Source organism: Marmota flaviventris, chromosome 8 (genome assembly GCF_047511675.1).
Source record: "Marmota flaviventris isolate mMarFla1 chromosome 8, mMarFla1.hap1, whole genome shotgun sequence".
In the NCBI taxonomy this organism is placed as follows: Eukaryota; Metazoa; Chordata; class Mammalia; order Rodentia; family Sciuridae; genus Marmota; species Marmota flaviventris.
The window spans coordinates 104,702,205-104,720,878 of NC_092505.1; the positions used below are offsets into that span (position 1 = coordinate 104,702,205).

An 18,674-nucleotide genomic window follows, 5' to 3' on the forward strand; every position below is an offset into this window, starting at 1 on the left:
GTTCTCTGGGAGTAATAATGCATAAATTCTGTGCTTGAAGATTAATATTATTTTCCACTCCATCTATCTTACTGTGGAAAATGGCGACAGCAGTGGATGTTATAGCAGGCTGGAAACGCTGGTCAAACCCAGCCATCTGTGCCTGGATCAGTTTCAGAGCTCTTTTAAGGGAGTCTGGATGAACAGAAGAGGTTTGTTTAAAACTCTGTGCCATATTGCAAGGCCAATAACTAGTTGGGCAGTGCTAAAGATAGGAACAGGGTTATAAGCCCCCCAGACAACTCATCAGAGGACTTGTATTAGTAAATTTGAAATCACATGTCTGAAAAAAAAACAGGGCAATAAATGTTATCTTAGAAGTGACTTAAAGAAATTTCTTCATTCTCCAAAGAAAAGGCTTTTAATAGTTTCTAATATTTATTCACATATGCTGTTATGAAACAAAACTAGGGCTCAGAAGTCATGTTTTTAGGACAAAAATACAAATCTCTCAAACTATGTGAGAGACGATTGTTCACAAAGACGGCATTCCACTGTCACAGGGTGTTAACATACAACTAATTTGCTAGACTTTATGTGAAGTGACAAAATTTTAAATGAAGTTATGTATGTTTTCCTTACTAACTTCACACTTACCAAAAGAAAAGAGCCAATGGATTACAAAATTTAATTAGAACATTTAAGAGAAATAGAAGCAAATGATACAGCATTTAGTGTTTAAAATAATATGGTTTGCTTGCAATGGTTTGTATATGGTTTGAGTGTGTTTCCCAAGGCTTCATTGAAATGTAATCCCCATTGTGAGAAATTTAACCCACTATGATGTTTGGGAGATGATATGAATTAGATAAGGGCATCAGGGCAGAGCCCTATGGTTGAATCCTGGTGGCTATTTTATAAGAGAGAAAGAAACCTGAAGAACACACACACACACACACACACTTACTCCCTCTGTCTGGACAAGCAATTCCCTATACCACCTTAGGACTCTGCCACCAAGAAGGCCAACCCAGAAGCAGGCCTTCAATCTTGGACCAGAACCATGAGTTAAAATGAAATTCTTTTTTTTTAACTTGCCCAGTCTGTGACATCATGTTATTAGTAACAGAAAATAGACAAATACAATGTTCAACAAATTATCAAGCAATTAATAATTTCTGTCAAATTCTTGATGACTTAGAGATTGGATTATCTTCATTTTACTATCCTTTTCCATTAAAAAAATCACTAATAAATTTTTAAAAGGAGAGAGTGATTTGACTACCCTACAGGGGTCAGCCTTCTCTTTTCTAAGACTATTTTGCTGCTGGATTCCATTTGGATTGGAATGTGTTTGATAGTAGCTCCCCGCCCCTTATCCACAGCTTTACTTTTTCACAGTTGCAGTTACCCAGTCAACTGCCATTCAAAAATTTCATGTGGAAATTTCCAGAAATAAAGTTTATGTTTTAAAGAACTCCTATTACAGTATATTGTAAAATGTTTCTACTTCATTATTATTGTTGTTAATCTCTTACTATGCCTAATTTATAAATTAAACTTTATCCTAAGTATGTTTGCAGATGTAATGGTTAATTTGAGTTGTCAACTTGATTGGATTAGGAGGTGCCAAAGATTAAGAGGCTTCTTGGTGTGTCACTGAGGGTGTGTCTAGGAATGATTGGCATGTGAGATAGCAACTGAAGTGGAGACCCTCCCTAAGCATGAACAGCACCATCCAACAGTATGGTGGCTTGGATGGAATAAAAGTTGGAAGAATGAGAAAGCATCAGTTGATGCAAGCTCCATTCTTCTTGAATGGTTTCTCGATTGCTGCTGTGATCGCCTGAGGATATCAGACTCTCGCTCCTTCACTCTTCCAAAGTGGACTCTGCCAGTGATTGATTGTCAGGGAGAAGTCTTTGGTATTGGACTGTGGTAGCAACATCAATCCCTCTTGTTCTGAGGCTTCTGCCTCTTGGACTGCAATGGTTCCTCCAGCTCTCCAGCCTGCAGACGGCCATTGTGGACTACCCAGCTTTGGGTTGTGTAAGACATTCTAATAAATCCCTTTTTATAATTACACGTCCTGTTGATTCTGTTCCTCTAGAGAACCCTAATACTGAAGAGGAGAAAACATAATGTACACAGGGTATGGTACTTGTTTTAGTAAGCTTTTTTGCAGCTATGACCAAAAGACATGACAAGAACAATTTTTAGAGGAAGAAAAGCTTCTTTGGGGTTCACAGTTTTTGGGGTCTCAGTCCATAGACACCCACCTCCATTACTCTGGGTCCAAGATGAGGCAGAACATCATGGCAAAGAGTGTAGGTAAGGAAAGCAGCTCAGGATATGGCACCAGGAAACAGAGAGAGCCTTCTCCTCTCACAAAGGACTAAATATATATCCCAAAGGCACACCCCAATGACCCACCTCCTCCAGCCACACCCAACCTGCCTACTAGTGAATCCTGTCAGGGGATTAGTGCACTAATAATGTTAAACTCTCATAACCCAATTATTTCACCTCTAAAGTTTGTTACATTGTCTCACATGAGCATTTGGGGGACCTAATATCTAAACCATAATAGCACTCTCCAGTTTCCGTCATCTGCTGGGGGTCTTGAGATGTGGATAAGAGGAGGCACTGTAGTTGGCTAGGGGTGCTGCACCAAAGTACTGTTCCACAAACTAGGTGGTTTAAACAACAGAAACTCACTGTCTCACAGTTCTAGAGGCCAGAAGTCCAAGATGAAATGTCACAGGTTGGTTCCTTCTGAAGAATGGGAGGAAAAACTCTGTCCCATGCCTCTTCCATAGCTTCCAGTGATTTGTTGGCAATTTTTGGTATTCCTTGTCTTGTAGAACCATCCAGATGTCTGCTCTTATCTACATGTGTCCTTCTCTATCTGTGCGTATCTGCATCCAAATTCTCCCTTTTACTGTAAGTACACTACTCAGATTGGATCCAAGCCCACCCTACACCAGTATGACCTCATCTTAACTACTTTCATCTATAATGACTCTATTTCCAAATAAGATCACATTCTGAGAAAGGGAGGTTGGACTTCAATGATGGGTTTTGTAGGACACAATTCAAACAATAACAGAAGATTATAACATTCTCATTATTTCACAACCTTCTGGACCATAAAATCCAAAAGAAGCAAGAGAGACCTCATTATAAGTCTGGTTGTCAGCATTTTTATATTGCAGATAGCCTGCACTGGAGCATGAATATGTAACATTATGGACATAGGAAAAAGGACCAGACCTTCCTACAGAAAAGCAAATCTGATGTTTATAAAGTAGAAACTTCACAACTAATATCTTGTATGTATTGTTGGCTTTCATCTAATGCAACTAACAGTTCAACTAAAAATCACTTCATTCACAAGACAGAATTTCAAAAACTCTGCCAAGGAAATTCAAAAACTGCTATAGTTTGATCAAAAACTAAACAATGAGCTTCAACTAAGCAAGTGAACATTTTAATGTTGTTCAAAACAAGGGAGACACACATTGAAACTTGAAATGGTTTTTATTATGACAAAATTGGAAGAGGTAGATTTTTTTTTAATGTGGTTTTCTTTTTCTGTCATTAAAAGTGACAGAAAGTGATTTTTTTTTTTAAACTGGGGAGATGCTCATAGGTTTAAGATAAAAAGAAAGTACTGTCCATTTTTCTTTGTCCACTTCTCAGAAACCCAGTTCCCCCCTGGAGAATTAGAGGCAATCCCTCTAATCTCCACATTTAAAACCATTGATACATACAAACTCACACAAATAATAGCAGCTGTGGACCATCTTGGGCCTGACTTTTTTCTCTTTACTTTGTATTTTGAAGACCCCACCAGACCAATAGTGGTTTCATTTGCCATAACAGCTGCACTCATTGTGTCCCAAAATCAGAATTCTTCTCTGGTAGAAATTTTATCTACATAAGGCACACAGTGTTCTCACAGTACTATAGTGTGTCCTCCCCAACCCACTGGGCAGTGGTGGCCTTCTGGTGAGGGGAAAAGAGGCAGGAGCCATGCCTACAGCATAAAACCAATGGGAAGAGAGAAGGGCTGTCAAAGCCCAGCTGTACTGGAGAAGCTGTTTGTTTGGTTACTCTTGCAGTTTCACAAATAATAATAAAGTGAGAAATTGTTGCTTCCTTACCTAACCTCCCTTCCCAGTTCCTTTGCTCCTTAAATTTAGAAGTGAAATATGTAAAGGTATATAAACTTTTTTGTGTGTGCTGGAGATGGAACCCAGGGTGCTATACCACTGAGTCACATTCCTAGCTTTATTTTAGTTTTTATTGCAGTCTCACTAAATTGCTGAGGCTGGTCTTGAATTTGTGACCCTCCTGCCTCAGATTTCCTGAGTAACTGGGATTACAGGTGGCAGGACTGTGCCTGTGTTGTTCTAGTGCTTTTAAATGCTTTCACAAATTTGCCCCTATTTAGTAGCAATTAAGTAAAAATGATAGAATTTTCTGTGTCAAATCTTTAAATACAGAGAAAATTATTCTTTTTCTATGATACTTATCATCCTTTTATTATAAAAGTAATACATGTACATTGTAGATTATTTTAAAAATAAAGACGAGCACACCACTTTAGCTGTAGATAACCAGGAGGGACATTTTAGCACATGCACTCTCAAATCTGTTTCTGTGCATATGATATATTTATAGGTTGTTTTACTGTTGTTTTGCTTTGCTTTTCAACACTGATGATCAAACTCATACTAAGCAAGTACTTTACCTCTGAGCTACATCCCCAGCCCTATATTGATGTTTACATAAACTCAGGATCACATCACACATACTAAGGGGGGAACTGCTTTCTCTACCTCCTCAATAGTGTTGAACATTTCTACATCATTAATTCTACAGCATAGTTACTAATAGTTACAATAACGCCATCATATGGCTGGAATGTGATTTATTTCAAATCCTCTGTTGTTGAACATTTTAGGTTATTTGTAGTTGTTAAATATTCAAAACAATGTTGAACTACATATACCTGTGACTGTTTTTTGTGTATTTTGCAAAGTTAATCTCCAAAGTTATTTAAAATATTTGTTCTTATCAAGTGGGAGCATGGAGATCCCTTTGAGAATTTGATGGATTTTGAGCCTCTCCTCATAAATTAAAAAGGGCAAGTAACACTCAAACATATTTTCACATAATTTAGGAGCCCTTTTCCAAAAGAAACCCACATTGAGAACACACTACCATTTTATAGCCCTACCAACAATATTCATGACTTTATTCTCATGCCTTAATTTTGTTCTCAATTTTTTTTTTGTACCAGGGATTGAACTCAGGGTCACTTAACCACTGAACCACATCCCTAGCCCATGTTAATATTTTATTTAGAGACAGGGTCTTACTGAATTGCTTAGTACCTGGCTAAGTTGCTGAAACTGGCTGTGAACTCGTGGTCTTCATGCCTCAGCCTCCTGAGCTGCTGGGATTATAGGCATGTGCCACTGCACCCAGCTTTGTTCTCAAACTTTTTATTGATTTGATAGATGAAATAAGCATACCATTTTTTCTTAATTTTAATTTTTTGATTGCTAATGAAACTTGGACACTTTTTTCAGAACTTAATTGGTCATTACATTTTGTACTTTGCTTATTCAAGGATTTTTAGCTAATAATTCACATTTTCAAAATTAAATATAAAATATCAATATAACACCATAAGCTCAGATGATAAATTGGAAATATCCAATTCCTAGGTACTCTCTGGGTAAAGGAATGGTCTTAGATAAATGACTACCATGTGTCATGTCTCATTTTCTCCACTAGAGAGCAGTATTTGTTCACTATCCTCTGACTTGTACAGCAATGTGACAGTTCAACTTACTTTCACTAGGAAGTCTTTCTGAAAAATATTTGCAAATAGTAGCTTTAAATACTTTAGCATGTATGTAATACCTTACAATATAAAAACATAATTTTCTATTAAATATGTTTCAACACGTAAAAGTGGAATTTCAATTATAATCATATTAATACTTTAAATTAAAAACCAAACCTGTATTAACATTCATTGTTACATTAATTTAATTATTAAATTATCATTATCTATAAAATATTTTAAGTACAATTTATGATCAAAACTTTACAAACCACTTATACAAACTGAAGAAAATCAATTGACTCCTGAAAAGCCATTCTTGTATTTTGTTTTGTTTTGTGGTCGATTATTCTTTAAAGCAGAAAAAGAAATACTTGTCTCCCCACCTCATCAATAATTTTCAAATTAAGGGTTAGTAGAACACCTGCTTCATTGAGCTATACTGCATTGTCACTGTTCAGCCGCAGATTTTTGAAATAATTTGCAATGTGATATTCTCTTTAACTTTGTGAGTTATACCAAAATGATGGATGTGAAGATTTTAAGTTTCTAAGCAAAACTTTTTTCCGGCAGTGGTAAGAATTGAAACCAGGGCCCTGAGCATGTTAGCAAAGCACTCTGCCACCGAAAAGTCCAGTCCTGTGAAAAGTCATTCTTGGAAGGTAACCATACTAAATCTTGATTCCAAATATTTTGTCCCATTGAAAGACCAGGTACAATATAAAGCCTTATTTTCCCCCCATTTAATGAAGATTTACTGATCACCTGCAATTTGCAGAGTATTCTTCTAGATGCTGAAGCTGTAGTACTGAAGGAGAAAACTCCTTGACCTCCAGGAGTTGACACACTGGAAGATGGGGCAGGAGCATGAAGAAATCCTATCTTCTACACACTTCAGAGTGTGTGGGGGAGGGAGGGTGCTGAAAGGAAAGGAAAGCTGGGAGTGGGATATAACACACAGGGAACGGTGGAAAAACAATCTTAAATAGAGTGATCACAGCGCTTTCACCCACAAGCCGACATTTGAACAGAGAGCCTTAGGAGCTTGGAGTCAAGTACATCTGATAAAAGATTATTCCAAGCAGAAAGGGAAAATCATGTGCAATGGTAAGAGACAGTGAGCCAGTGCAGAGGGACCAGAGAAATGACAGGAGGCCAGAGGACCAAGGGCCTGGTAAAACCTTAGGCGTGAACTTGTCTCTGAGCGGCTGAAGAAAAGTTGGGGATCTTTAAGCCTAGGCAGGACATGATCTATGAGCATTAAAAGAATTACTCTGACTTTCCAGAATAGACTACAAAGGGATAGGGGCAAAAACAGGGAGGCCAATGAGGAAGCTTCTGAAATTAAGTGTTGGTGAGGAGCTATGGCGATTGTGGGGTGATTGCCAGGGTGATAGGGGGCAGATAACATTTGAGGTGCTGATGATGCGTTGAATGGGTAGGTGCTCATGAGAGACAGCCATTCAGGGAAGAGGGCAGGGTTGCCAATATAACTTTGTGAGACACCACTATAGAGATAGAATGAGACCATAAAGAAAATAGAAATAGAGAAAGAAGAAAACATGTTTGAAAGCCTAACCCTGGAATATTCCTTGCTTAAAAATCAGAGCAACAAGATACACGCAAAGGTGTCTAGAAGTGAGTGTCTAGTATGAGAGGAGAAAAATAATCAAGAAAGAAGTATCTGGAAGCCAACTGCTTCAAGGAGCATAGCGACCATCATTAAAAGCTGAGGGCAAGGACTGACCCTTGACATCAGCAGGATGGAGCTGTGGTACCTTGACAAATGCTAAGTTTGTGGAGTGGCAGATCCAGAAGCCTGATCAAAGGATTGCAGGGACTCAGTGACAGCGGAGACAGCAGGTGGAACAGGCATTTAAAGGAATTTTGATAGAAGGAGAACCTAAAAATGAAGCAATAGATGGAGGATGACAGGAGGTCAAGGGAGCATTTTCAGAAGATGGGAGAAATATAGTATTACTGGGTATCCTGGCTGGCTGGATTTGGCTACCCACATAAGAAATATGCAAAAGATGAAAAAATGAATAGTGATCTTTATGCAGTTTGATCAGACTGGGGAGAAGCAACTAGATTCCTTCTCTCCTCCACTCACAAAATCAGATATATCTTCCAGAAAAAAAATCCAGGTGTAACACATGAGGTAGATTTAGTTAGCCAACCTGTATTGGGCCTGGTGGGCCATCTGCACTCCCATCCTTGGCATCTGTCAGGGTTGGAGCCCTTTAGCTTCTTTCTCTTAACAGGAGAAATACGTTCCCAATTTAGAAGGAGGGGTGAGCCCCAAATTCATTCTGTTTTCAATAGCACAATTTTATGCTATAGGCAGTAGAGGGGAGAAATTGGAGGTTACAGAAAAGATGGGAAACTTTCCAAAGCAGTGTCCTTGAATAGGATGAGATCCAATGCAGAGTTAGCCATATTCAGTATGTGGCCAAGCTCACTGGCCAAGGAACTAGAAGGTAGGAAACAAGTTTTGGTTAAGAAAATAAGGGCACTGAGTACAGTTCACAACAATGTATTGTATACTTAAGAATTTCTGAGACAATAGATTTGTAAGTGTTCTCACTACAAATCACTATGCAGCATATGTAATTACTGTGCTAATTGATTTGATTTAGTCATTTCACAATATATACATATTTCAGAACATCATGTTGTACACCATAAACATAGACAACTTCTATTTACCACCTTTTTTTGCAGGGCTGGGGATCAAATCCAGGACTTCATGCATGCTAGGAAAGCGCTCTACCACTGAGCTACATTCCCAACCCATTTGTAACCATCTTAAAGAAAAACATTTTAATACTCTCATCAGAACCTGCTTCAGTGCATCTTCACCAGCATTTTGTATTAAGATTTTAAAACATTTTTTTCTAACTTGACAAATTAAAATGATATTGTTTACTGGGTTTTGTTTTAATTCCTATCTATTTTTAGTAAATAATGTCTTACATTAAAAAGTAAAGAAAAAGGTAAGAGTCACTATTACTCCATGGCCCTTTACTCTGTATTTTATTGGAAAATGTGCCTTAGAGAAGTTGTTTGTAAGTCAATACCATTTTTAACTAATTCCATTTTTTAGCAGCCTGATTGCTGGGCTTCCCAAGTCACCATATTATCAACTCACAGAGACTTTCACAGTAAAACTCCCCAAAAGAATAAGCAGGTTCTTTGTCCATCATGTGAATACCCCATACCCCATACATGTCCAGTAGGAAACCCCCTAACCAGTTCGCTGATGCTTTTTGCTGATTTGCTGCAGAAAGTGAACTATGAGGAACTAGGGTTGTGGCTCAGTGGTAGAGTGCTCACCTAGCATGTACAAGGCACTGAGTTCGATCCTCAGCACCACATAAATGTAAAACAAAGATATTGTGTCCACCTAAAACTTAAGAATAAATATTTTTTAAAAAATAAAGAAAGAAAGTGAACTATGAAAAAGTAATTGCCAGGGAGTGTTTAAAATAGATTACTACAAATTGACAACAACTTTCAAATATTTAAAATTTTACTAGATTCAGGACTTACTGGCTGCTCTCTCTGACTGGACAAACATACTTATCCCAGATCTCTACCTGACTCACGCATTGGCATCTTTCTGGTTCCTACTGAAACGTCACCTCTCACACAAATTAACTACACGTTCTGTCCACCAGCGTCATTCTCTTTCCTTTGTTTACTTCGCTTTTCAATGCACTTGCCTTGCTGAAATTCTGTGGAATGTTTGCCTATTTTTCTGGCCTCTCCACGAGGGCAGGAAAGATGCTGGTTTTGCTTACTCTTCTAGCAGCACACAGGGTAGCTACTCCATGATTATGTGTTGAGCACATAAATCGATGTGAATGAATTATCAGAGAAGAAGGGAACAGAAGCAATGCTGTTGGCAGTATTTAGGACACACTTATATTAAAACAATTTTGTTTACCTGAAATTCAAACTTAACTAGGGATCCTATATTTCATTTGGCAACTGTTTTAAATGTTGGCAAAACACTCCAAACCATGGTATACCCACATAGGTACTTAGGTCACAGAACTAGCCATAGCAAGATATATCAGGAAAATAGTTAGAACAAATGAGGCTTGTTTCAGGAAATTAACTCTCTCTTATACTATGAAGAAATATGATTCAATTATTTGCTCACTAAGTGCTGTGTGCCAAGCACAGTTTAGCACATAAAAGTTACTCCACAGTGGGACAAACTATCCTATATCTCACTTTGTTCTTATTTTTATTGACAACATCTTACAAATTAATTACCTTCTTAAAAATGCCATCCAGCTAGACACAGTGGCAGACATCCACTACTCAGAAGACTGAGGCAGGAGGATCACAAGTTCAAGGCCAGCCTGGGCAACTTAGTGAGTCCCTGTCTCAAAATGAAAAGGGCTGGGGACGTGGCTCAATGGTAGAGCACCACCAGGTTCAATTCCCAGTACCACAAAAACAAAACAAACAAACAAAAAAATGCCCTCCACTCACTCTTGCCCAGAATCATGAAAGATACCAGTTTTCACAGCTGGAGGACAGGAGAGTGTGTGAAAAGGATTTATTTACTTACACCTAAAATAGATACTTCAATCCAACTGCTATTTAGGGGAATTTTCTTCACCGTTTTTATAACTCCCTCAGTGTAACTTAAGATGACAGGCTCACAAACTTGCATTGTTTCTAGATATTCTATTATCCTCCTCAGTAAAATGTCTTCTTATTACAAATACCTATATTCCCACTGCCATCAATCTACACCTGGCAAACATTTGCAATTCTTTTTCCCTTGAGTTTCTAAAGAGACATTTTTCAACAAAGCTGCCCTTTCTTTCTCATCTATATCTTTATCTGCTCAGTTAGCAGTATTTAGTTAGCATTATGTTACTTCAACCTATTCCATGCCACACCTTTCATTGGAGGAAGAAAAAAGGTGTGAGGTTTGAATAGCATAAATTTATTAACAATCTCTCACAGGATACAGTGGAGTTTGGAAGCCTTTCATGAAGGTCTTTTTTAAAAAATATAATTTTATTTTAGACTAATTTTAGATTTCCAGAAACACAATAAAGATAGCACAGAGTCCCCAAAATCCTATACTAAGATGCCCCATTATTAATATCTTACATCTCTAACAATGAAGGTACTGAACATAATCAAAAGTACTTTAACAAACATAACTACAATACTGAAAAACAGTGAACAGTAATTCCTTCAGAGGCTTTGTTTAGAGGCTGGGAGTATAGCTCAATGGTTGAGCATTTGGCTAGCATGTATAAGCCCAGCAGGCTTAGGTCTGATCCCCAGCCCCACAGTTTTCCTCCATCTTTGTCCTCCACCCACCTGCCACTGTTCCCACAGGGCAATGCAATCTTCCATTCTCCACATGTGAAAACAAAAATAAGGACATAGGCATCTGCTCACAGGCCAAGATTTCTCACATGGGGACAGCACTTGGGCATGTCTGGAGATATTTTTGATTGTCACCACTAAGAAGGTGTTACTGGCACTGATTAAGTGGAGACCAGAGATGCTACTCAATATCACACAATGCACAGGACTGTCCCCAAGAAAGAGAATGATCCAGCCCAAATGTCCACAGAACTGATTCTGAAAAACTGCACAAGGCAGAGCTGGAGTGAGGCCCCACCCTTCCCCAGGCCACCAGTAACCTCCCAGCCCTGACTTCTAACAGTGTCCAAGGAGCCTGGTCAAGGTCTTGAGGAATGGGCAGGGAAGTGCATCTGATCCAGGAGTACTTCCTTGCCATAGACCCTGCCCCGCCAAAGGAACTTTTAGTCCAGAATGAAATATACTGTATTTCCATTCTTATCTTTAATAATAGAAAAGTGAAAATCAATTAGAAGGAGATAGAAATGACAGTTCCCTAGAAAACTGGACATGTTGCTTTCCAATGAATCATTGAAGAACAAACTGAAAGGAACAAATGAAAATCTCTTGTTCTGACTTTGACAGCCCTCTTGACTCTTGGGGCAGGTATTATAGAACAAATAGGCTTTCCTCTTGGGAAGTGGTTAGAGCTCTGATCAATGATGATTACAGCAACTTACATGTTAGACAGTTCATCCAAGAGGTCCTTGTCTGGGTCACCAGGCCCAAGCAGTCCCATCAGCTGTTCTGACCAGGAACAAAGGGCCCACTGAACACAAGAGAAGGGAGCAAGAGTCAGCTCGGAGACAGAATGAAACAAACAGCAAGCATGCTGCAGAGGATGGAGGAGGAGCCAGGGCAGCTTCTCCAGCTCTTCTTAAGGCTTCATTTAAGGAACCCCAAATCCAAGCAGCATCTTCATCATCCTATCACAGGGAGTTGACTCCCCAAGCTTACAGAACAGAGCTTTTTATGGCAATACTCTTAAATAATGGCAATCATACAATTATGGTATACTTATCATCTACCATTCTAAATTTACTATATGGTTTCAACTTAGAAATTCTTAAAACTCAAAGCTAGGCACAGTGTTTCACGCCTGTAATCCCAGTGGCTGGGTGGGGGCCAAATCAGAAGGATCTTGAATTAAAAGCCAGCCTCAGCAATTTACCAAGGCTCTCAGCCACTTATCAAGACCCTGTCTCTAAATAAAATACAAGAAAGGGCTGAAGATGTGGCTCTGTGGTTAAGTGCCACTGGATTCAATCCCTGGTTAAAAAAAAAGAAAAGAAAAGAAAAAATGAAGGAAAGAAATTATTTTTTTAGAGAGAGAGAGAATTTTTTAATATTTATTTTTTAGTTTTCTGCGGACACAACATCTTTGTTTGTATGTGGTACTGAGGATCGAACCCAGGCCGCACGCATGCCAGGCGAGTGCGCTACCGCTTGAGCCACATCCCCAGCCCAAGAAAGAAATTCTTGAAACTCTAAAAAGAACTTAGTTATGTCCATGACATCCAGAGGCCCCAAAGAAGTGCGCCACACTGCATGGCCTCCTTTTAGTCTCACCTCCCAGCACTCAGTTGTGCATAGAAACTCCTCTGCCCATTTTCCACAACTCTTTATATTTCTTGTGGATCACACTCCTCAAAAAAAAAAAAAAGTACAAATACAATCCAATTTGCACACTCCATTTAACAAAAACATCTTTGGTAATCCAGGCTTTCTAGGAAGGCTAAGCTTTCTACATTTTCTCCATTTCTCCTGCTTCTCTTCAAGATGGCAGCTGAGAGAATGGCAGTGGGTGTCAGATACACATTCCACATCATTCCACATTCCACATTCCTTGCTTTCTAGCTTCTCTTCCTGGTCACTGGAACCCCCAGCTGGTATCGGACGTTCAGTGTAGGCCTAAGGAACTGTCAAGTTTTTCTCAGATGGATCAGGAGTTTGTCAGCCTTATTGATACCAAATCAATTTCCATTCTATTTGCACTGTTTTTCTTGGAATGTTACTTTGCTCTGTCCCACATACATTAATATGAATCCTATAAGTTCACCCACCAGTACCACTAGCTATCTAAATGGTTTTCTATAGTATTGTAGAAACATCTTGAACACTCTAGAGGGTATTCTGAGGAATTAGGTCCTCAACCTCATCTGATCTTGAGGTTGCCCACATTGTTATGGTGAGAATCTCTCTGGGAGACTTCCGCCTCTAAAAAAGGAAGTAAGGCCAAAGGCACTCTTCTTTCCCCTGTAACCTCACCCTACCTAAAATATCTTCACTTTCAGCATTTTGGTCTAATGAGGTACATGTAGACATCTCATCTCACCATCTGCTCTCTCTGATTCTCTTACCTCCTTCTTCCCACAAGGATAACCTCTCCTCTTTATCATTTTTTTCTAGCCAGGACTAGCCTAGCAGAATGCTAGTGATACACCAGCTCAGATAGGGTGCTACTAACTTCTCTGTCCTGATGGGAACCACTCTCTTCTTCCCTACAGAATTTGACCTCAGGGTTTGTGATTCAAGCTTGAAGCCAACTAGAAGAAGAATAAAACATGATAGATACCATAACAAAACAAAAATACATCTCTTAACCAGGCATAGTGGCACACTCTATAATCCAGCAACTCAGGAGGCTGAGGCAGAAGGACTGTGAGTTCAAACCCAGCCTCAGCAACTTAGCAAGGACATAAGGAACTCAGGAAACCCTGTCTCTAAATAAAATCCAAAAAAGGGCTGGGGATGTAGCTCAGTGGTTGAGAACTCCTTAGTTCAATCCTTGGTACAAAAAAAAAAAAAAACAGAATATATCTCTTCAGTATTTTCTAAAATATTATTTCTTTATGTCTATTTTCTCAAAAACAGAATTTTTGAACTCCTTTTTAAGAGGAACTTAACCCCCTAAATTATCAGTACACCTTCAGCATCCCAAAGAAGTCTTTTCATTATCTCATACACAAATAAAACAATCACCTAACCACGTCTCCAAGTTTTATTATCAACCTTAAAGCAAGACTGCAGTATGGGACTGGAGGCTGTAGAAAAGCCATGGGTGAGGAATTGTGCAGAGCATTCAATTCAGAAAGCCAATGACTCATGGAATTTGGGGCAAATAAAAGTATGTTTGGAAAATCCAAGGCAAGCACTATTAATAAAGTAGAATTGTTTTATGTGATAGTTAGCACCCATCCTTAATTACTTGAATAATCTTTAACATCATATAAGAGGGATACACCCTCCTGTTTCAAAAGATGAGCCCTGCCCAATAAAATTTATCACATAAAACCAGTTTTATCTAGCTTCTTTTAAAAATGAATCTGTAAGTACAATTGCCTAATTGAATAAGGCTTTAGTATGACTCAATTTCATTTTAATTTCTTTAGGAAGTCATCCAAATACTTACATAATTTTTGGCACAAATAGTCATTTGCAAGGTCACAGAGAATGAGCAAAAAGAATAACTTCCCCATTATTTGTCATTTCAAAATAGTGTATGTCTTTTTGCATATTGATTAGATCTCAGGGGAAAGTTGGAGCTTATTTCTAAAGTCTTATTATTAAACCCTCAAGTAGATTCCAGGTGAAGAAATTTGCATAATGACTTTTAAAAGCATTATTTAAAAAAGTCTTTTCTAAGCAAGATAAAATTTATTCAACTAAATTGATGAAGTACCCTTTACATCTTGTTTTTAGCAGGTTCTTTTCAACACGTGCATAACAGTTTCATTGTCTTCCATGTATGACTTAGATCCACACTAAGAATAAATCTCTGCTTTGGCACCACTATAGTTTCAAAGGGGAAAAAAGAAAGTGTTATTATGGAAAGATCAGATGGGTTTAAAAAGCTGTTGGTACAAAAGAAATTCTGGGGAAACAAGCATAGAAGAGGTAATTTTCTCAGATTCTCAGGCCTACTGAAGCCTCTTATATAAACATCCCTTAAACCTGGTATAATTTTTTTCAGAGACACAAACATATTTATTTAGGAAAGTAGATACACATTCATAGGGGAATGCAGGATATCTCAAGAGAAACATCTGTGGGAGTAAAGTAAGAAATACACATTAAATGGAAAATGTCAACCATCTTGAGCATGAGAAGCTTTTGGAGTAAAGCAAGGAGTACACATTCAAGGGAGGACACATGTCATCTCCAGAGGGACAGACAGCAGCCCCTTGGTATATGGTATGAATATTTATAGAGGAATCATAGCTAGGGGCTGGACTAGATATGGAGCCAGGACAGAGTTACACAATTTCATATCAATTTTTCTAGCAATTGTGCATTTTCCTCATGTGACTATCTGCAGGCAAGAGGCTGGGTCATTGGAATGGGCAAAGGACATGGGCTGAGTTGCTCAGGAGTACTCATTTTGGATTTCAAAGGCTCATGGGTATTTTAGGGCTTCTCTTTTGAGACTCAGTCACTCTTTCTTTTTCTGTATCTCCAAATTCCTTTCTCAGGATTAGTGAGAGAAAGGAGGGCAATAAGGCCTTGGATATGATACAGAACTGGAAAGAAGGAGAAAGAATGAAGAGCTTCACAAGGTCTGGCCACTCCCCGGGACCTTGGGCAGCAGGAAGAGAACAGGCTCCTCACTCCTGATCCTGTCTTTTCAAGGCCTTACTTGTTGCCCCAAGTGGCCACCTTTGAGTATACAGGTCTTGGGAGGAAGCAGCTGGACTTCATATAGGCAGAGATATTCTTCAAGCTCTCAAAGAGGGAACTAATGTCCAAAATGTTCAAAACTCATCCAGGCACTTGGAGTAAAATATATGGTGCACATCAAGGATATCATAAGTGAGAAAATACAGGTGATCCTGTCTCCAACAAATCATGGCCACTTCCCCGGGGACTGTTAAATTAGTATTGGATGAGTTTTATTGCTTTCCTTTCATCTTCTCTGGGAGGCCCTCCAAGCACTCTGGCCTCAGTTTCTCAAAGTCCGGACTACAGCAGACTCTGGGCAGCTGATTAGAGATGCACATAACCTGATTCTGCTCTTCAGGTTCCCCATATAGGTTGTGCTTGCAGGTAATACAGCACAGGTGGCATTGCTCTGGGTAATTTAGTAAGCCTTGTCAATTAAGTAGGGCAGATTGGGAAAGTTCAAGCCCAGCTTGAATTTCTCATTTAGCCACTAGTTTCTGTTATAGTCAGGAGTGTCCCCCATCCTGTGTCTCTTCTCATAGCTTAATACACATGTATCCTCATATGTCTCTTCATAGCTTGATACACATGGAATACACAATGACCCAGTATCATGGGCATGGTACCAGTGTTGCAGATGAGCTGACTCAACCCAATGTAAGTATTAACCAAGATGTAAACTATCACTGAGAAAACCATGGCTTTCAGCACCTAGAAACTTCCCAATCGTTTTCTTTTTATTTCAAAATCTTATTTTATACAACAAAGAAATGAATATTTCTCTATAATTTCCTATAGCTCTTTTTGATACCTATTTTATATACTTGCCAGGAACAAACTTTTGCAAATTTTCATATATCCTACCATATTCAAATTCACACATGCGTGGAAACATACACACACATGTAGACTCATATATCCCAGACCACAAAGGAAGGCAAAATTATATCTGGATCTTTTTTATCTTCTAAACTTCTTATTCCAGCATTTCATAGGCAATAGATGTTTGGTAAATGTTTATCAAGTTGAATTAAAGTTTGTTTTAATACTTGAAAATTTTAGCTCATATTTTCTGTAGGAAAAAAAAAAAACATGGAGCTAACAGATGGTGAACCCAATACAAGCAAAAGCTTTAAAAAGGAGAGAAGATGTCTAAATAAGATATCTAAAGGACTTCAAAAATTTACAATACATTGACATGGTGTGCAGCCTACATTTTATTTTTAATCAGTTTTATTATTATACCTAAGTTCAGCAGAAAATTTGCTGATGTCAATATGGTAAATTTCCAGGATTTTAGATTGCCTATTCAAAACCCAAAGCTGTGTTGACAAAAGGTATATCAAAGAGACTGATTGCATAGGCTTATGATTAAATTAGTATTGGATGAGTTTTATTGCCTTCCTTTTTAATATCTTACCACTGAAAGCTCAGTGCAGGAAGGTTGAATTTAATTGTGTTATCAGGTTTCAGAAAGTATGGCTTTCCTTCCAGATTCTACCCACTTTTCCCTCTAGGGCAATTTCCTTTAATTAAAGAGGTAAGTGTTGCCTCTTGGGGCGGTGTATCATGAGGGGACTCTAAATTAAAAACCTAGAAAAAGCTATGCACATATGGGATGAAGGTAAATGGATACAGATTTGTTGTAGTAGAGGAACTGGGAGAGGAAGAAAGGAAGCCAGGCAGGCAGAAAGAGAGGGAGGGAGGGAGAGAGGGAAAGGTAACAAAAAAAAGTGGAAGAAACTTCAATGAAAATGTGGGACCAAATAGAGAACAAGTGAGTTTTTGTGAATTTAAACACATTGAGTCTGGTCAGGACTATATCCTATTGATGTGGTCACCCGGAAGTCTCACTGCCTTGCCTTGCATAATTCTCACAGAATGGTAGTGGTACTTCTCAGAATTGAACATGCATATGAATCATCTGGAGACCTCATTAAAATGCAGATTCTGATCCCTGTGTCTCTGGAGTGGTGCCTGAAAGTCTATTCTTCACAAACTACCAAGTGATGCTGGAGTCTGGGAACCACCCTTTGAATAGCAAGATGTCCATTGGTGCACAGAGCAAGGAACTGGTTTTCTTCTCTTCGAATACAAAAATGGGGCTTCCCAACTTTGGAACTGTTGACATTTGGGGCTGGATAATTCTTTGCTGTGAGGGGCTGCCCTGTGCATTGTACGATGCTTGGCAGCATCCCTCGCCCCTACCCACTTGATTCCAATAGCATTCCCTCCCTTAATTAGGACAATCAAAAATGCTTCCTGATATTGCTAAAATTACTTTGGGAGTGTGTGGGGGGGATGGAATAGATGGATGGTGAATCACTGAAATAGAAGACATAAAAGGAATATTTTAGGGGGAAAGACTGCTAAATAAAATGCATGCATCTTTGTAAAAGCATCCCTGTGTCTTACTGCTTCTAACATCAGTTCTGTGCCAGCTTTGACCCTTATCCAACCTTGGCCTTCCTTTAGAAAAATAGCAGTGGGGAACAGTGGTGGAAGTCCTCATGCCAACACCTCAGATGAAAACATTACAACTCAGCCAGCTGCAGCCTGGCCTCCCTCCAGGAGAGCCTGTCATCCAAGAACCACCCCCTCCATTTGCCGCAGAGCTGGCAGGATCTCAGAATATTCCTGGCATCCAGGAATAAAATTCTTTGTACCTATTCTTAGGCTTTGGGTACAGGTTAAACTAGTAGAAATTTTTACTATTTTCAGTTATGTTAAATCAGACACAGAAAAAAAAAGTTTTAATGTCACCTCTCCAATT

At 38.8% G+C, this 18,674-nt stretch overlaps 1 pseudogene; it reads right to left on the reverse strand.

Moving 5' to 3' along the window:
- Positions 1 to 15,874: 15,874 nt before the first annotated feature.
- On the reverse strand, positions 15,875 to 16,439 carry LOC114106394 (glutathione S-transferase Mu 4 pseudogene; annotated as a pseudogene).
- Positions 16,440 to 18,674: the final 2,235 nt, after the last annotated feature.